The 21,782-nt window shown below is 38.1% G+C and overlaps 1 protein-coding gene across 5 annotated transcripts in view; it reads right to left on the minus strand.

Moving 5' to 3' along the window:
- LOC135842102 (uncharacterized) overlaps positions 1-21,782 on the minus strand; it is a 186,879-nt gene that overhangs the window by 81,060 nt on the left and 84,037 nt on the right. The window lies entirely within an intron of this gene.

The raw sequence follows: 21,782 nt of genomic DNA on the forward strand, positions 1-21,782 counted from the left end.
GGTGTAGAAAATCAACGAAGTACTTTACAGCCCCCAGTAAAGTCGAGCTCCCACAAAGAAGACGTCATGGAGTGTAGCATTAGGGCGTGTACTCCGTTTTTGAAACGCGCGAGCTCAGAACGACAATTAAGGTACCTAATACGAACCACAATTCGATATCGTATTAAAACGAAATAAAAATGAAATCCACACCCAAATAAAATTGTGACTGCCAAAAAAAATTATTGCCCGGAAAAACAAATGATTCCCCTTTGTACTTGACAGAAAAGTTTTTGCGAAAATATGCAAAATAAATTTTACGAATGGGAAGTCTTTCATTTTTTGAAAAAAAACTCCTTTTACCGGCTTTTCGAAGAAAAGTCAGGTACTGTATTTGTCTCAACTGTGACAGTTTCGGTCCGGAGTAAATTTTCTTTGCGTTTTGGGGTGTTGGGATCATTGTGGGACCATTAGTTTTTTTTCAGGTTTCCTTAAAGTTTATATATATATATATATATATAGGTATTAGTATCCAGACTTGTCAACTAATGAATGGGTTAATTTTACTATACAAGTGGACTGACCAACTTGTCAACTATAGTTGACAAGTCATGGGTTCATTTTACTATACAAGTCAACTATGAGTTTTCAGAAACTTCCACCAGAGGGCGCATGGCTTAGAAATCAAGGCGCGAGGACGAACGCAGGGTCTACAGTCAATTTGTAGTGTGTAGAATGTGATGCGCTGGTGGAGATGTATGTAAATACATCGAACCTGAGTATGCACGACAACAAATTTGAATTGAAATTTTTCAGTATTTTATTGGCCTATGGAAAAATTAAAAACGTCAAAAATTTTTATGCTGTTCAAGCTTTCTTATGGTGTCTTAACTTTCTTAAAATTCAAATTACTTCGACTCCATTTTCAAAATTTTTCTCCAAAATTTAGCCTAAAAATCTGACTAATTTTTTCAACACATAGATTTTTTCAATATTAGATTGAATCTGCAAATAAAATTTTGATAAGTGATTTAGAACAGAAATTATGCCAATTTTAAAATTTTGTTCACTTTTCAGTATATATGCCAAGCATAGTTGACATGTCTGGTCGCTAGCAAATATATATATATATATATATATATATATATATAGACATATTTGTAGCAAACCGAGATCAGTCATATACAACGTGCAAAACGAGATCACTTCCGTGAAGCCCAATAATGTATATGTTCAATCCGTGTATGTTGAAATCTTCCAAGTTTTTTTGTCATTTGGAGAAGTATTGAGGGCACTTCAGTCCCTTTTTTGAACATTTGTGCATTTTTTTGAAACTATATAGCACACGCTGAAAGCGAGATCAGAAGATCCGCGTTGAAACCGAGATCCATTGATATATATACTTTTCTCGAATATAAATTCAGCATAGATCGAGATCAGTGCGCTGTTGCCGTACTTAATGATGATAATTTGTGATACATTTTTGTTAGTCGCGGTTTATTTCTCAAGAGTTTGGAATTATTTTCGTAGCGTGATGAACAATTTTTTAAATAAATGTTGTGTGAGTTTATTTAATTTCCAAAAATCCTATTTTTGGGAATTATTTCAATTGTTCTGAGTGTTTGTGCCATTTCCTATACATGCGCTCAAAATGGAATTTTTTTGTGTCCCAAATTCTCAAAAAGTCATCCAAAAAAGTCCAAAAAATTCGATTCGATCAATTGAAGTTTCGAAATAATTTTTTCTAGTTATAGTAAAATTTTCTAGCGTTTTGATTTTGAGCACAAATCTTTGAAAACCAAGGCCAAAGTGTTGCTTCGTTTTCATAATTTGCTTGTATCAGTCATATTATAAGTTTTTAGAATTTCGTGCTTGATTTGGAATATGCGCGTTCAAAATCGTATTTTTTGGGCTCAACACTCAAAAAAATTCCAAAAATGACCAAAATATTTGATTGGAAAGTTTGAAATTGCAGAATCGTTGTTTATACTTGTACCTGGTGTGATTTCTTTGACATAACTCGACCTGTTTAACGAGTTTATCCACATTTGAGCCGATTTTGAAAATAGTATATCATATAATAAAACACGAAAAATTCAGAAAATCGCGCTGGAGGCTCCAAAAACGGCTCGAAACAGTGAAATTCACCCTCGAGGGTTAATTCTGGAGAAAATACGATTTGTGCAAATTTCAAAAATTTCCTCGCAAACGGGAAACTTTTGATTTTTTGGATAGGTATTTTTAATATGAAAAAAGCTGATCAAAAAACCACTCTTGAGCAGTCACTCCCTAAATCGGCTCAAATGTGGATAAACTTGTTTTTGACCAATTGAAAAACGAATATTTGTGTTTGAAGATCTATTAAGAAAATTAATCATGAGTTCAACCTCTGAATAAATGGTGATTCAAAAGTTGAAGCCAAAAATATGAATCGAAAGCATTTCCAAGAATTTTTGAAAGAGCTGAAGTGTTTTCTCCGCGGAAAATATTGTGATGTAGCTTTCAAAGTCGAAAAGAAAATTTCTTAACGCGATTTTTATTTTTTGACCTATCAGAAATGAGTATTTCTGTTGAAAGATGTTTTAGGTTGATGCATTAGGTATAATTAATAGTGCTTTCAAAATCGAAAAGAAAATTAAATAGGTAACAAGATTTTTTTGACCAATCAGAGACGAGTATTTAAAGCAAAGATACTTCGAGTCTCAACTCCAGCTGAAATCTGTTCTTCTCATTGGTCAAAAAATGATAATTTCTCATTCAATCTTTCTGAGTTCCAGTTTCAACGGCTACTGTGCTGTTTCATGTATTTTTCAACATTTCCCTTTTTGGATTTTGGAAACTCGTTCGAAAGCGAAGTGGAACCTTTGTTTTGCAAAAACCCTGTAATTTTAATTTCAGTTCTTTTCGTGATTTCGGTACTGTGTGATTGATATTTGCTTTTGACCATCAGAATCAAGAATGAGCTATTTGATTATTCATCTGTTGAATAATCACTTGGAATATGGAATCACCCTTGATAATCAATCACAAAATATCATGAAACTATACCTAAAATAATAATCAACTAATGATTTTTCAAAAAAGTGTGATATCCAGCTTATCATCAAAAAATGATCACTTGGAATGTTGACCGATGTTTGATTTATTTACTAAATCATTCTCTTATTGCGAACTTTTTTGATTTTTACCCAATCAGAGAAGAGTATTTTCGTACATTGAAGAACTCGATAAAAAACGTCTCGTTCTTGTTAATCGTTTCGATTTGTCGGGTTTGTGAAGGAACAAATTTAGAATGAAATTTGTAAGATCGGAATTTCAAGGGAGACTCCAGAATGGCTGGAAATGGCGAAATTTGGATTTGGGGAATTAATATCAGTTTTAGGGCTTATTCAGATCATTTTTACTGATCAAGTAGGTACATATTTTTTCAAAAGCATAAATCATCAAAAACATTCATTTTTAAATTTTCAAACATTTGCCAAAAATCGAAAAATGAATTTGGGCAGCTGAAAATTTGGTTTTGGGGGATTCAGACCATGCCCTTTCCAAAAATCATGGTCCTGTTCAAATCGGAGTGTGACACCTCAAGAGGTTAAACCTCTCCATAAAAAAACACAGAAAATACAGCTTTTTTACCTCTCGAAATAGGAATTTTCTAACGTTTTTGCCCTCGCTTCCTCAAGCTTGTAAATTGGATTCGAAATCTTCAACTTTGGGAATCTTTTTCTTCTTTGCCATATAGGTAACAATTTTCCGAGCATTGTTGTGTAGGTACGACCTAATCTTATGTTTTGACCCCAATTTTCAAAAAATCCCTCGAAAAGGTTCGCGAAATTTGATTGGGCAGCTCCGAATATTGTATTTCTTGTAGGTTTAGGGTTAGTTAAATAGGTACCATTTCATGGTTGTGCATCAGTAATGGTACCAAATCACTACAAACGATATGTAGGTAGGTATTAGCGTATTAATATAACCAGAAAAGGCTGTTACCAAAGTTATAAATTTTCCTGAAATTTTTTTGGTAGCTTTTGGATAATTTTCGAAATTTTTGGCCCTAAATCAGTTTTAGCGCGTGTTTTGGAGAATTTCAGTCCACACACTAAGAAAATAATTTTATGACAATAATGCCTAAGATGATCAATCTTCAAATCCAAACCAAGCTAATCAAATCTTTCAAACTATATCTCTGACAACTTTTTGAAAACTTTAGTCTCAAAAAATGTAAAGTATCGGTGCGAGGTTCTCAAACAAGTATTCAAAACGTGCTTAAAAATTTGATTGAATAACCTACCCTTATTTTTCCCGCCAGGTTATAATTTTTCTAGCGTTTTGATGGCATATTGGTACCCAAATTTCCGAAAAAAAGCTGAAATTTGTTTGAAAAATTTAATTACGTAACATCAACTTTGAAAATTGCTTTTCCTCGTCATAATACAATTCTCTCAGCTGTTCGTGTGCAATTTCCAATACGTGCGCTCAGAATAGCATTTTCTGTACTTAAAGTTTTGAAAAATTCATCCAAAAATCACCGAAAAGTTTTACTGGAGAGTTTTACCTTTAAAGAGCTTTATTTATGGTGAGAATGTAATTTTTTTGGCGATTTTTGGTAAGCAATTTCCAACACGTTGCTCAAAATGGCATTTACAGACCCAACACTTTTGAAAAATTGATTTAATAAGACTGAAAATTTTGGTTGAGGAGTTTTTAAATTTAGAAATAGTCGTTTATTTGGCGTATGATAACTTCTCAAATGTTTTGGTTCAATTTTCTATACGTGCACTCGTAGTGATAGTTCTTGAGGCCAACATTTTCAAAAAAAACATCCAAAAATGGTAAGAAAATTTGATTACATAACCCAACTCATTCTTGTAGCTTTTTGCGAACAATTTATAACACTTGCACTCGGAAATTTTATTTTTATGACCTAAAATTTTCAAAAAAATTATCAAAAATCATATGAAAAATTTTATTGGGAGCTCTGACTTTGAGAATCATCTTTTTTTTGTCATAAGTTCAATGATTTTTCGAGAATTGTGATGCGATTTTTCACGCATTTACCCACAGGTAATGATATTTTTTGGGGGCGTAAAATATTCCAAAAATTACCCCAAAAAAATATTAAAAAATTCGGTTGCCTAACTCAACCTAGTAAATTTTTCCCCTTTCAGGCACTCGAAAAAACCGCTGTAGAGGATTTGAAAAATCGATTAGGCAACTTCAACTTTTGGAAACTGTTTTCGACAGTCATGGACAGTCAATAGTCATGATACAACGAAATGTTTTTTCAGCGCCCGTAATTTTGGAAAAAAATCGTCTGTAAGATTTCCAAAAAAATTGAAGGAGCTGCTTTAAATTTGAAAATTGTTTTTCTTCTGGTAATATAAAATGTTAGTAGTTGCATGCAACTAGAAAGGAGAATTTCCGATGTTTATCTTCTCGCGATTACATTTTTCGGCTGTTATTGCATACTTTTTGAAAATTTTAACCCAACATAAGAAGCACAATTTAAACACAATTCTATCGGAAATTATGAAGCAATGTTAAGAAAATTGTATTAGGCGGGCTGGCAGGTGTACTACGAGAAAAAGCGATTTCTGAAGTTGAAATTTCCGAATCAAATTTTGCAGTTGCAGTTTGTTTGGATAATTTTTTCATAATTTTAATTAAGCCCAAATTATTTTATTTTTTGGGCGTGCGTTTTGGAAATTGTACCCAATGGAAAGGATTCAAAAAAAATTACTAAGCAGCTTCCTTTTAAAAGTCATTTCCAAAATTTGTGCTTACAACGGTACTTTTAGACACAAAATTTTCAAAAACTTATTCAAATAATTTGAGAAGCTTCAAGCTTGAAAATCGTCCTTTCTTTGCTTTATAATTTATGGTGATTTTCCTAGCGTTGCGCAATTGGAAACTGTTTCAAACCACTTTAAATAGTTCTGGAGCCTCCAGCAGATTTTTGAAACTTGAACTTCCACAAAATTTCATCAAATGGAGTTAGAAAGCCAAACTTCATTTTAGCAAACTAATTTCAATACGCTACGAAGTCGACTGCAGGTGGATTTCAAGTTTTTTGGAGCCTTTTGCGACTTTTTAGCAATTACTGGAGCCTCCAGTGAATCTCTGAAACTTGAAATTTTCATCAAATGCAGATGGAAAGTTGAAATTTACTTGGCACAACAATTTTACTCCCTGAAGACGACTTCAGGAGGGTTCAAGTCATTTTGGAGCCTCCCGCAACTTTTTTTTAAATTCCTCAAGTCTCCAGCAGATTTTTGAAACTTGCAATTTTCATATTATAAATGTTATCAAATGGAGTTAAAAAGCCGAAATTTACTCCGCAAATTAATTTTAATACGATATGAAGTGGACTGCAGGTGGTTTCAAGTGGTTTTGAAGCTTCCAGCTACTTTTTAGAAATTCCAATTTTCCAAAAAACGCCGTAAAACCTGTTCAAATATTCTTAAGCTTGTGTGCTCGCAACTGGTGCTTGTTAATGACCTTCATGATCGATAAAGTACCCGGTATTTTTTTATTAAAATTTGTACATTCCAGTTTGAAAATTATTTTTGTGCATCGATTTATTCGAGTTTGTGCTTATTTGAAAATTCTAAAAATTCACCATTCCGCCACCGTTTGAGGTAAAAAAATGAAATTCAGTTGACGCCCAATTTTGGGCATTATAAACGGAGTTTTCATTCCCAAAATTCTGAAAAAAATATCCAAAAAGTGCTTAACTAACTTCACTTTATTTTTTTCGTCAGGTTATAACTATTCTACCATTTTGATGTGATTTGGGTACCCAAATTTCTGAAAAAAAGGGCCAAAATTTGTTTGAAAAAATATTTTGAAATCGATCTCCAACATGTGCTCAAAAATGGCATTTTCAGACTCAAAATGTTTGAAAAATTTCCCAAAAATGACTGAAAAACTTGATCGAGGAGTTCTAAAATTTGAAAATCGTCGTTTCTTTGCCGTTCATTAGTTTTCCAAACGTTTGGTGTGATTTTCTGTGCGTAAGCCCATAGTGGTAGTTTTTGAGGCCACAATTTTCAAAAAAATATCCAAAAACTGTATAAAAAAATCATTACATAACCTAACACCTAGTAATCATTTTTACTAGTTAGTTTTTGTAGCCTTTTGCGAGCAACTTCCAACATTCACACTCGAAAATTTCATTTTAATAACCTAAAGTTTTTCAAAAAATTATCCAAAAGCGAATTAAAAATTTGATTGAGTAGCACTGACTTTGAAAATCGTCCTTCCTCAGCCTGGACAGTCAATAGTCATGATACAACGAAATGTTTTTTCAGTGCCCGTAATTTTGGGAAAAAATCGTCTCTAAGATTTCCAAAAAAATTGATAGAACTGCTTTAAATTTAGAAAATGTTCTTCTCGTAATATAAAATTTTAGTAGTTACATGCGACTAGAAAGGAGAATTTCCAATGTTTACCTTCTCGCGATTACACTTTTCGGCTGTTATTGCATGATTTTGAAAATTTTAACCTAAGAAACACCATTTAAATACTAAACACATGTAAGTATCAGAAATTGTATCAATCAACGTTAAGAAAATTTTATTAGGCAGGTGTACTTCGAGAAAAAACGATTTCCGAAGCTGAAACTCCCGAATCAAATTTTGCAGTTGCAGTTGTATTTGAATGATTTTTTCGTGAATTTCAAGCCCAAATTATTTCAAACACCCCCAAAAAAAATTAATAAAAAATTTTTGGGCGTGCGTTTTGGAAATTGTACCCAATGGAAAAGATTCAAAAAAAATTATTAGGCAGCTTCAACTTTGGAAATTGCTTTTTACAATCCGAAAAATAATTTTTTAGCCTTTTGGAAGCCATTTCCAAAATGTGTGCTTAAAATGGTACCTACTTTTAGACCCAAACATTTCAAAAACTTATTCAAATAATTTGGGAAGCTTTAAACTTGAAAATCATTCTTTCTTTCTTTGCCTTATACGGTAATTTTCCGAACGTTGTTGTAAGAGGGTAAATTGACTTAAAGCTGTGATAGGTAGATGTACTTATCGATTGTGGTTGCTATTGTGTTGTTTCCAAGAAATATCCCTTAGAGTATTTCTACTAAATACTCACCGGAATACCTCACATGCTCGGCTAGGGCGTGAGTAGGAAATGGTTGCTTTTACACTCTTAACATATGATCATACACACCATAAATAATAACAAGTTATACACGAGAATAATATTTAATGTGTGCAATATTAACAACACGTTACAAGTTTTACATAATCACATATTCTATGTATTTATGTACGTTAACAAGACACTTTCTTAAACTAAATATACACACGTTGGTGTTACACACTGTGGTGTAGGTTTGGATAAGTGATCTCCTCTGGCAAGGAGATCTAACTTATTCACACTGATATGTGCAAGTACTTACCCAGAGTGGCGACGAGTAGATCATCACTCCTTCTCGTCTATTAAATGAATATACTAAACACTAATTAAAACTAAAGCACTAAACCTAACACTTAACACTCGAGAGTAAAACTTATACTTAAATGACTGCATTAACCCATTAACCGTGAATAACATACCCTCGTGCACTCGGATACATTACTGGCGTTCTGTACTCTCGTCGCTTGGCTCGTATGGCTAGCTGACGAGAATACAACGCAGTGTTGCCTTAGTGCAACGCAGTGTTACCATGTGGGCGAGCCCTATACATACCACGTACGGCATAGTAGTATATCACATATGCCCCTCTGAGGTTTGCTCGATGGCGTAACCAGCGGAGAAAAGCACGGATAAAAACATGATATACTATGCATGTACGTGGCAGCGGAGCTGTCCCCCTGCCCCCCTGCGTTTCTACGATGAGAATGACAGAGGCATACGGTAAAGAATAACTTAGAAAAGAAAAATAAATTAATTTGACCATCAAGGCCCAACAACAAATTCATGTAGGGGTAGTACCGCGTAATAATCAAAGAATGGTATTCAAATTTCAAATTTTGTGCTTGGTAGCCTCGCTGCATTGGACATACATATTGCAACATCTTATATGTTGCGTCCATTTTTCGAAATCGTTCGCTGCGGCATCTGCGGAAGAAGCTGTCATTATTTGCGCTAATGCGAAAAATGGCACGTGCCTGCCAGATCGCAATTATCGATTTAACGCATACTTGTCGAGTCAGACAATATGCGAAAAATAAATCGATATGCACAATAATGGAACAACGATTCCTGCAACTCTCGCAGGGATTTCGCAGGCTGGGAGACCTGTTATTATAGCATATCCTTTCTGCAGCGTTGTCCGTCTGAACATATTATAACACTTTAATTGTGTTAAAATTGGCATTTTTGATAACACGAAAGCTCGAACAACACCAACTACGAAAAGAAACTGGCTTCTTTAATTGAAGCTGTGTCATCGGTTTCGTGTGTGTCATGACTGCAGAAAGGTAGTCATCGCTACATTTCATGTTGGAACTCGTAACCAGTTCCGTGCAAGTCGTGGCGTTATCAGGCAGCGTACCTGTCATTTTCGGTAACGTCACCACCCGCGGAATCCTCCAGGACCTCGCCTGATTTCTTCCAGATACGGGGTGCGTACTGTGGCAGAGTACCAATTATTAATATGTTCTTATGCGGATTCTTTTGATGGTTCGTAAACCATGCTACCAAGTTCCTCTCAATTCCCTAGGTGTCAGCATCCCATTTGGACATACTGTAACATCTTGTATGTTACTTCCATGTCACGTGGTCGCCGAATACAATTCAACGATTGTTCAACGAATAGTCACGTGTTCTGTTCTTTTTCGGTAATCTTCGCCTCCCAAGTGAGGGAGATACCGTGGCAGAGAACCGATTATGGTGCATGTCCTTGTATGGGTTTCAATTGGTTCAACGACCAAGATTGCTGATCAGCGGTCTACCTGATTTAAACATGCGCTTATAACACCTTGTGTGTTACAGTTCATTTTTTGGATCACATCGCCAATGATCAAGGTAACAATCGCCCTAGCAGGCGGTTCTTTCCATTGGCAATGGAGATGGCAATACCGTGCTCTCGAACAAGCTGCAGTAGCGCAGGGTGTCGGCATGGTATGCCTCCATGGCAGAGGACCAATAAATAGCATGTCCTTTTTTCAGGGCGTTATGGGTTCGTAAACCTCGACCACTAATTTACCAATTTTGAACTTGCTGTAATTGTGAACCAGTTCGAATAATACCTTGCATCTACTCGGCGGTAGTTGCATTTACCAACACGGTAAAAATAAACTCTCCGAGCATACCAATATAACACCTAGTGTGTTACGGTCTATTTTCGGTAATATCATCTACACAGCCCAAAGGTGAAGAAGTCTTTGAGCACAAGTCTCCTCAAGATCTCGCGATTTGATGGTGACATGTCTCAATTTCTCAACATCTTGGCGCATAGATGTACCGTGGCAGAGAACCAATTATTAATATGCTCCTAGTGGAGGTGTTACGAGCGGCTTACAAAATCCGACCTGATAGTCGATTAAAGCGCATGCTTCAACTGGTTGTCATTACAAGCAAGGTGACAAGGCCGAAATGAGCTTTCAGATACGATTCGACGATCGTTTTCCTATGGCTCGAAAGACTCGATCAGTTTATCGTGTGAGAACTACACCGCGGTAGTTCTAATTACCATCGCGGTAATTGTGCTCCCTGAACATTGTATCACCTCGTGGAGATACTATCTGTCATTTTTTGGTAATAACACCCAGCGTTGAAAAAATAGTGGGTGTTTACCCAGGCAGAGTACCTGTTGTCTTTTTGGTAATGGCCCAAAGTTTCCGAAAAAATCGTGCAGGATTTTAACAGCCACTTCGGTATTACCCAGGCAGAGCACCTGTTGTCGTTTTAGGTATCAACAAAACACGAGGAAAACAACGCGAATCCGTCGCTTCTTTATATCCTGCGATACCAGGGCAGAGTACCTATTAAATTAATGTTCTTCTAGGAGACTTGCGGCTTACATTTCCAACCTGAATGTCGGAGAAGGCGCTTTGCAACTGATCGTTTTATTTGAGAGGAAAGTCAGTTTATCTTTTAAAGGGACTACACCACGGTAATCCCGAATACCATCGCGGTAATTCATTTAGCTCTCTGAACATTTGTAACGTTCTTGCGTTACGTACGAAATTGGAATTATTCACGGAGCCATCGGAACTCTGTCCAGTGGAACTCGCGCCGTCTCGGTTGGACGGGAAGCGTGATAATTCTTCATTTTAGGTCACGTTCGGATAGCGTGAGCTCGCCTCAATCTAAGACTCTAGAAAGAGAGAGGCTCGATAGGTATCGCGTATCCGATTCGTGCCTTGGCAGAGTACCTTTTATTTTAATGTTCTTGTGAGAGCGAGCGACTTACATTTCCAACCTGAATGTCGGATAATGCGCATTCAACTGACCCGTTGTTGCTTGTTGAGGGCTGCGGTCCAATAAATAAATAAAGAAATGGTTGCGTTCGATGACGCATCCTATGTCAACCAGGACAAAAAGAGTGCTCTTTAAACTTGCTACACCTGTTGTGTTGCATATATCGTTCAAAGAGACTTTGCGGCTTACAGTATCAACCTGTTTGTCGATTCATGCGCCATCTTATCCTGAGGTGGTAAAATATCAGACTGCGTGACAATCGATTCTAGCAAATCAATTCTTCGAGTTTGCACGGGTATGTAGTACTAATTCGGCGATTGGTGCTGACGTGAGATAACTTCAACGAGTTGTCATCACGCTTAACGAATTGCAATATACGGCGATATTGCATTAAGGGTTTGCATAATAGAAAAGAGAAAATATAAAGTAAAAAACTCTTCGAAAGTGCAAACAATCAAACAAATAATACTATTACTAATGAGGTCGCTTCTACCTTCGACGAGGTAGTAACGAACAGTAGGAACTATGTACAAATACTCAAAAATTAACAAAATTAATACTAGAACATAATTTTAAAGTGGCAAAACACATCACTGGGTCAAATTACAAAAAACAATAAAAGGAATAAAAGGAACTGAACAAAAATATGTACAAAAAATAACAAAATCATCAATACTAACAAAAGTAACAGAATATCATCACGGTGATACGACAATCACGTTTGAAATCTTCTAAAAGTAAATACAGAGGAAAACAATTAGCGAATTCATACACGCAGGTATGTTATTCAAAAACAAAAGAAAAGTAATTCTAACATGATATAATAAAACAGCCATGATGAGAGTAATAAGAAAAAACTTTGAAATATCTGCACGCAGGCAGGTTTGACAAAGAAAATACAAAATGCAAAAAACAAAAAAAAAAATTATTTACAAAGAAAAATTTACAATGGTAGTATCGAAAAAATTGGTCATTGCGGTGCAATTCGAATGTCATCGACGTAAGTAAGCGGCGCGGTGACTCGTTCCAATTGGATCGTGAACGGATGTGCCGTCGGCGCTTCGTTGAGCGGTAGACGATTGAATTCTGTGTTCGGCTCGGGCTCATACCGCGACTGGAGTATCTCATCGACGATGGAATCGTAGCGGTTGAGGGGACGCACCGTTGGTCGTCGATGGACCTGAGTCCAGGCGATTTGTCGCTGATCGGTCGCATGTGCCGGTCCCAGGATTGGTTGAAGTTGCGGCTCGTCGTTGGCATTGCGGGTGATCTCATAATATCGCCGCTCTTCGCCGTTTGGCATTACCGTGATAATGTTGGTTGCTTCCGGAGTTGGCGGTCGGTGGGTGAGAATATTTGGCTGGAACCTTTGACGACGCTCGACGGTGTCATCGTTCGGTGCGAGTAAACGTCTCAACACTGGGTGCCACGGTGGAATAATTGGCCATGATCGGACTGGAACTTCGTTGCCTCGGACTGGCCCGTGTAACACGTCCAACGACGGCTTTCGGAACGAATGCCCTACTGGCATTTTCGATACGCAAACCATTTTTTCGATACTGTTGAAAAAATATAAAGTATTAGAATTGGCAGTAAAAAACTCAACAAACTACGACGAGTTTGTAACATAGAGAAAAGACCACCAATTCGACGATTGGGATATAATTCTATTTTTCGATCAACTCCTGTTAGAGAAGTTCGAAAGTTGATGTATTGAAAGTTTCAACAATTCGACGATTGTGAGCTTTCAATGTTGTAAATTTGCCAAATTAAGTCTGCGTAGAGTAACAGCAGTGCGAACCATAAAATGAAATATTCTTTATCGAGTTCGATTGAGCGTGTTGTTGTAGATACATAGAAACAGTCATCTTGATTATGACGTTTAATACTCATGTATCTAGTTTTTTCAGATAAGGCATACGTTACTGTGAATGCGTGCACTAATCTGTCAACAAAGCGCAGTATATAATAAATATCATTGAAGGCACACCAGCGTTCTTGAATATTCATTGCTGTAATCAAAATAGTTTCGACAAAGTAAATAACAAACATTGATTCAAAATCTTGTATTCTGATATCAAAAAATCATACAGTATAGCTTATTACTACTACAACAATGCATTTTGGCAAATGTAAGAAAACGAGATACGATCGAAACAAAACAAACAAAAAAAAATTTTTGAACTATTTATAAAGAAAACGCGAGTTGGTTTAAAGATCTTCGTCGTCTTCATCCTCCTCGTCGTCTTCACCTTCATCGTCATTTGAAGGTTCGATTGCCGGTACGCCCGTTTGCTGTACTCCTTCATCGAGGAGCGCTGCTTCGGTGCGTGGTGATACTGGCTGTTGAGATTCTTCGTCGTTGCGAGGACTCTCATTAGTCAGATCATAAGTACCAACGAGGTGTGCCGGCTCGGTTGTTTCGATCGCTTCAGTAGTGACTACGGTGGTCACTACTTGTCGAATGGTAGTAAACTCATCATTCTCGACGGAATGTAGAGTTAGAGTCATATCCTGTACCGCTGTATCAACCTTTGTTAGAATGCGCTGTTCGATTGACTGCGCTCCTCGAGGTAGTTCCTCCTCGGCGGAAGGATCTACCGTCTTGGTGAGATCGATAGTTTTGAGCGGTTTATCAGATTCCGCTGATTCGGTTAAGTCGACCGTTTTCACTGGTTTCTCATGCGGCGTTGATTCTGTTAAATCAAGCTTCGGCACGAGTACCTTTGGCTGAGTGCCGACTGTTCCTTCCGTCGTAGGATGTTCAGCATCAGTTTGTATTTTCGGTTGTGACTGTTTACCGAATACCTTTTTGAGGACTAAGTTGCGCTTAAGCGCTGCGTTTACGCGCTGCTGCTTTGCGCGCTGCTGTCTCGGAATATAGGTAAGTAACGTTTGCGGCGGCGAGAGTTTAACTTTCACCGAGCTGCGTGATTTGCGCGGTTTTGATTTGACGACTTTTGTCGTGTCGCTTTCCGATGCAGATGCAGAGGTTGTTGAGTCGGTAGGCTCAGGTACGCCATCGGTATTACCGAATATCTCGTACATTCGTCGCTCCGTTTCGGTCGGAGGATTTCCCGATGGTGGAGTTTTTACCATATATCCGATGTATTTGTCCTCTTTATCGGTAGTCGGGTTAGGTTTAAGACCGGTGTTGAGTACGGACGACTCATCTCCCGACTTTACCTTGCGATCTTTTGATTTATTCGACGATCGGTGCTCCGAACGAGAGCGTTCTCTTGATTTGGAGGCTGCGCGGGATGGAGTTTTAGACGTGCTATGCGTGAGTTTGTTTTTTGAATCATCCGACGAATTCCCGGATTTTTCAGAAACATTGCGAGCTGGTTTCTCCTTCGACGAAGAGATGCCGGCTTTAGCATTATCAGCTTCCTTCTTCCACTCCATCTTTTCCTTTAGCGATTCACGTGATTTGGCATCGGCGGCTAGTCGCTCCTGCTCTTTCGCTTTACTAGCTTTTACATCAGCCTGAATCTTAGTGAGGACTTTTGCGCGTTCTATCACCTCCTTATCAGTAAGCGGTTTCTGTTCATCGTCGGAAAAGCCTACATTTGTTAGGTGCAAGCCGCTGTATGGTGAAATCTCAACTTTCGTTGAAGTTGTTGATTTCACCTTGGGTTTGCGCGGATCTAGCGGGTGACATCCTGGTGCCGGTGTATCCACTTTGGGATATGGCGGCGTACCGACTGCTTTATTCCCCAGGTAATCCGCTGTCGCCTGTTGCAACTGCGGGTTTACGTAGGATGGTGACAGGGTGTCGGTTATGATGTTGTTCGGGCTCTGCTGGAACGACGATTTCGGCAAATTGAACTGCGGCATCGCTGGTGCGGAGGTTTGTTGCAAATCGACGTTCGTATCAAGCTTTGCTTTTGATGTCGGCGGCGTTGCAGGTGACGATGCGGCGCTGTTAGCGTTATTCGACTCGACGGTTGAATCACTTTTTTCGATGACTGGTTCCGGGATAAATACGGCTGCGATACAGTTTGCTACTTTTTGGTATGTAGCTTTCGTGTATTTCGGGCCAAGTTCGTCCACTGATGCCAACTCGAGGTTCAAATCGTTAAGCAAATGGCCCGCTACCATATATTGGAATTTTCCGTTTCCCCAGTTGTACGTAAAGGTTTGGGTAATTTGCCGGAATGTGTTATTGTGCAATCGGCCGCTCGCATTCGGTGGCAGCATGATTACCTGTTCGACTTTTTTATCTCCTAAAACTTCGATGAGTTTCCGGAAATTTAGGTCGAAGGTATTCGGTGGCGTAAATGCGAAGATGTCATATGTTCCAATGGATATCATGAGATTTTTCGGAATTTGTTTTAATTCGACGATTAATTCAATTAATTCCGAAATTTTCATGTCACGCTTATACATGCGTTTATCTATGTTGTCATGATATGGTTTGCCTTCCGTAATCGCATGCATGATACCATGAGCATGGATGTCGCCTACAATCCAATATTTGTACGCGAACAGAGCCATAACGGGTTTTGCTTCGCCGATTTTCAAACCGCAGACCGAAAAGTGTTGCGGGTAAGCATTCGTTGGGTAGAATGGCGCTAACACTTCGTGCGTTACCTCCGGGTATCGTGAATCGAAGGTGTCTCGATTTGCTTTCGTATTGGACTGTTTTCCCGGTTTTGCCCGCTTTTTCTTCTTCGGTACAACCGCCGGAGACTGGTTCGCCGTTGGTTGAGCGCTTTCGGCTTGATTCGCTACGTTCAAATTCGCGTTCGGATCAACGGAATTCTGCGCGTTGGCGGTATCAGGCGCGCTGGGGTTCGACTGCTCGCCATTTTGAGCGAGTGGTCTTCCCCAGTAGTCTGTTTCCTTCTTTTGCGGTAAATCCCAGTAAGATGAAATCGGCGAGTGGGCACTTGCATCCGGTACAGTCGGCGCTGTACCTGGTTGCACGAACGGGATTTTGAAACTAATGAGCGCCCCGTCGGCCTCGTCCTCGACGTGAGCGAGTGTCCGTGGGGCGGTTGTCGTAGCGGCGTTCGTCGTGATGGTGCTCGTATTCGTCGTACCGCCTATTATCATAGCGTTCGTCGTAGCGTCCGTCGCTGCGTTCGTCGTAGCGTTCGTTGCGGCGTTCGCTGCGGCGCCTGTTATGATCGGGAAACCGGGCGGCGGGCGGTGGAGGCCTTGCGTAAGGTTGCTCGCGGTAGCGGCGTTTGTTTGAGGTATCCCTGCACCCACCGGCGTGGGCGCGGGGATACCTCTTTCCGCGTTTTTTGACGGCTTCGGAACTTTCGGCGTGACCTCTGGTGTACCGTTGTTGACCGGAGGTGGTGGCGGGAACGGTGACGGTACAAACCCCTGGCAGAGCTCGTTTGTCGCCGCGGTAGGTGCAGTGGTCGTCGAAACCGGAGTCGTATTCGTCGGTAAAGTCGCCGTAGCTGCTGGCAGCGGAGCTGGCGTCGTCGCGTTCGAGCTGGTCGCGGATTGCTGGTTCAATTGACTGGCGATTGCTGTAGAGCTCGGAAACAGCGATGACATTTTGGCTTTACGCAGCGTTTCGTATTTCGCTGTGGTAGTTTCCAGTTGAGCTTTCAAACTCGCGATCATATTATTGGCATCAGTCAATTGTACTTCGAAATCTGATATTTTCTTGTACATGTCTTCGGACAGATCCTGTTGTAATTCTTTGTCGGTATGCAGCTGAGCGATTTCCCTACGTAGAGCTTGCAACTCGCCGGTTGCGGCTCCCGTAGGTTCAGGTGTTGAGATCTGAATACGAGTTACCTCTACCTTGTAGCAGATGTTCTCCTTCACGTCTCGTTCACAACCGATATGTGTACACCGAGTCAACTGCACGCCGGCAGGATCTCGGAGTTCGGAGTCTCTGATCGCTTTAATGATGCAGCTCTTATGGTAAAGATGCTGGCATTTGGTTATGTAGATTGATTCGGGAACCTTTTTATCGCCTCCATATTGTTTGCCGTGTGATGTAATCACCAAACCGCATTTATCGCATGCGAGATGCGTAGATTCTGCCATCACTGTGAACAGAAATGCGACGAGGTGTTAAACGAAGTTGTAAGGCAATACCGATTTAGCGACAAAATAAATTCTGAATATTGATTAGAAAACAAATCGGCATGGTGGGCCTATTGTTTTTTACGTTAACACTGCTTATTATGGTGAAATTAAAGCAAAATAATCGTACGAGTTTGTACTTACCACAGGAGCTGACGACAAATATTCAAAACCGAAAACGAGAAAACGAAAGTAATATACTCGAATAAGTAACAATTACTTACGGTAATAATTCAGAAATAATATGCGAAAAAAGAATACAAAGATTCAATAACGCATTAACAAAAATATAGCATGAACAAAGACATGTACTCGATAGCACGTCAAACGAAATAATGATTTCGACCGTTGGTTCAGGTTCGTCGTTGCTTCCAACTGCCGAGTCCTTCCCCCACTTCGCTACTCAACGGTGGCGAACGTGATTGGTCGAATTCGGCGTTGTGTTGGTAGCGATGCGCTCAAACGGCAGGTTTTGGCTATAACCTTCTAGAATGTTCTAAGCAGAAAATATCAGACGGCGCCGATTTTCCTGGAACAGGTTTGTCAAAATGTGCGCCTAAATGCGCAGTTCGGCGGCTTTCTTTGTTAAGATAAAACTTCGTCGCATTAGATCGAATTTTTTAACGGCCTGTCTGCCATTTTGATATCGCTACGAGTCACGTCGCTTTCTTTTCTCCGAAATCGAACATCTGCCTTTTGCTAAATGAGCATTTCTGCTTTGTCTTGGAATTATTGCGTCAGATTTCTTCATCGATTCCAATCTTTTATCGGAGTCGATGGTTGAAATTTGCTTGCTGGTAATTTTATTATCGAACCGAAATTTTATTATTATTACTCGAAGCAAAATAAGTTCTCCCTATCTGTCATCAATTAAATATCATTACTCCTGTGGTTTTTATTTGTGTCTTTTTTAGGTGTTTATTCGAAGAAATTTGCATCATAGTCTTTTACTGTATTGCAAAAATTTCGTGAAAAAATATCCAAAATCTATTATTTCGGTTATTTTATCGCAATTTGAAGTTTTCAAAATTACATTTTGATATTTGAACTAATTTCGAGTCAACAAAATTTAGTTATTTTGGACTCTCAATTATTTTCATACGTATCTAGGATTTTTCAAAATTTATTATCATTTCGAAAACATTTCGGAATGGACGAACTTCAACTCTCGATTTTAATTTTCGATTTCTTGCAAAGAAGAGGGCATATGTATTTGAGAAATGAACTACTGTCTGTGTACAGTATTACATTTCTTGACCTGTACTTTTCAAAAATATTTCAAAATCTATTATTTCGAAAAATATTTTCAGCCTATCTGCGTTCGTTTGAGAGTTGAAATTTTGTATTTCCGTTCTTTGGCTAAAAAGAGGCACCGTCTATGTACGGTGCTATTATATATCTGGTGAATTTGGTTCAAAAAGTGTCTCGAAATCTGATATTTCAATCTGCTCTTTTCGTCGAAGCAATTTCACATCGAAATTTTGACTATTTCCAAAATTTTGTCGTTTTGAATTCTCCATCTTTAGTGTTAAGGTAAGGCATATGGATTTGTACATAAATCTCAGTATATTAACTAAGTTTTACCTGTACGTGTAGCTCCAAAGGTAACTTTCTGAATAGAGTTGCCAAATTATATGTTTACTCCAATTCGAATTCAATTTCACCGATTACTTTCCAACTGCTACTTTCTGTTGTGAAAATCTGATTATTTTCATCGTACTCGTAGTCGGTTCACCGAGAAAAATAAACATTGTATTACTTAACACTGACACTGGAAATTTCAAACGATTACATAATTGGTCACTGTACCTGTATTTTCTACTTTTAAATGCTACGTCTGGCAACGTTGCTATATTCCGTCTGTATTACCGGCGGTGCGATTTTATTCAACGATAAAATTGCTCGTCATCCGTATACGATTTGGAATCTGTATGAAAATACATGAAGTGTATTAGCTATCATAATTTCTAATAAATTATTGTTGCTAATTGTTTATGTCATAATTCTAAGTTAGTTTAGCATGATTGTTGGTCGTAACATGGCCGGTTTCAGTTTCGTAGCTCTTTTAGCTACTTTTGAAATTCTAAACTAATAAACCATCGGTACTTTCTACGTAGCTCTTCCTAGCTAAAATCACTTTACTCATCGGTAAATTGATTGTAGGTATTGGTTAGAATCATCGTCGCTAAATTAATTCTCACTATTAGGTGATTTCAAAAAAAAATAAATACCATCATGACAATCTGTACTTTGAGAGATCGTACAGTACTTACTATTTACTTACGTTGAAGTATGTAGTTGGTACTTAAATGATATTTGTTTTATCCTGAAAATTTTGTTTTCAACGTTCGGTTTAATCTAAGTAGCTCTTCCACGTTAGAATCATTTCACTCGCCGGTGAATTGATCGTAGATGTAATGCTAATTTTCAAAATCTAATTATAAGTTCGAAACCAACTCTTATTAGAGTAATTTTCAACTCACGTAGCTTGTTGCTAACCATTTTGAAACGAAAACCGAATATTTTGAGTTTACTGTAGATACTGATTCTGTGATCGGATGTTCACGTTGCCTGCTTTTTTCATCGAATGCTTTAGTTTACAAATAAACTTCGAGTTGTTACCTGAATTTGTATTTGTAGTTGTTCGATGTATTTTTCATTTCAGCTTTCATCATTGCTTATTGCAGCTTCCATTCTTCTTCGGTGCTAAATAATCGATCGAAAATCATATTAGTATCGAGTCTGATTAAAATACCGTCAAGCGTTTGATTTGTTAATTCTATGAGGCATATGTTGAACATTAGGTTACTTTCTATGAAGTATCCATTTGTTCATTAGCGTGTAATTAAGCTGTGTAAGAGTGTACATTGTTTACTTTCGGCGAAGTATGCAATGTTAAGCTGTGCAATGAAAGTGTGAATGACTAATTAAAGCAAGCGGTATGAAATACATTTATATTTAAAGCATAAGAAACAAATACGGAAATGCAAATTGATATGATACGACTAAATTAATCACGACGATGATCACATCTTGTATGTGTTTCATTGTCGCAATCTGGTGCGCTGATTCACCCGCAAATACGTCGATTCGCTGGAGTTTCTACGCCGTCGTTATCGTATTAACTAATTACTCCTTGATTTAACAAACAAATAGCGTGATAGATTAGTATCTATGTTCATTTGTGCAATTAATAACGCCTTAATGGCAAAGCATACTTCGTAATGATCCGTATTTTCAGTCAGCTCGTCCCACCATTGCAGGAACTCTAACTTAATCCATTTCATGGTTTCTGGACCGTTACCATTTTGCACGTAGCATTTCCGATATATTTCGCCATGTCTTTTTGTAATTTTGCAGGTTTGACGGATTCGTTGGTTGGCGATGGTGTGCTCGTGGTTGTTATGGTCACCGTTGTTCATTTCCGCTTCCATTTTTCTGTTAAAAATCGAAGTCAGATTGGTATATTGTTTGATATTAGTTTGGACTAAATGCTACGTAATTGAAGGTTTACTTACTCGTTTCAATACAGCTGGCACTGTAGAAATCGCTAAAGAGTGTATTAACACGTTAGTTAATTTCAACGTAGCCTTTAATTACTCAAAAGTACAACTTTGCTAAGAACAACTTCTAATTCGATCAAACTTTCCTTCGAAGTGATGAAATCGTGATAAGAGCACATTTTCGCCGGTGTTAGTTCGTCTGAGTACATGCGAATGCGGTGGCTCACGTTTTTTGCCCGTAACGTAACGTGTAACGCTTTGAATAGCGTTATTTTTCAAAAATCTGAGATTTTACTCAAATTTTGCGTTTTAGCTATCTAAACCGAGTATTGGCTGTTACGTGGTTATTCCCTTGTGGAATATTTACGTGTCTAGTGATTCTCAAAGTTGGATTTCAGTTTTTTACCGAATTTCAACTTTGAAAAATTCCAAACTCAGCCAATATTGTAGTTAAATTTCAGTCTTTTACCGAATTTTAACTTGTTGAGACTTGTACTGGAGCTTACGTGATTTGTGATTATTCAAAAATCTAATTATTTTCGAAATTGATCATTTGAAATGCCCCAGTCCGCGTTTACGTATGTTTGGTTGTATTTTCAAAACTAATTATTCAAAATTTACAACTTTTTCTCATGTTTGTAATTTATTCTGACTTTTTTAATTTCCTGTTTGAAATTTTACTAATCAAAAAATACTTGTGACTTGGATTTCAGCGAATCCTTGTCTGTGGCGTATTTTGGTTACTATCTGAGTATAGTATTCTAAATTTGCAATTATGAGTTTATGAAATAAAATGACTAATCTCAAATTTTATTTAGTAACCAGCCACTCATGGCATTAGTTATAGTGCTCTTTAAGAAT

The sequence above is a fragment of the Planococcus citri genome, chromosome 3 (genome assembly GCF_950023065.1).
Source record: "Planococcus citri chromosome 3, ihPlaCitr1.1, whole genome shotgun sequence".
Classification (NCBI taxonomy): Eukaryota; Metazoa; Arthropoda; class Insecta; order Hemiptera; family Pseudococcidae; genus Planococcus; species Planococcus citri.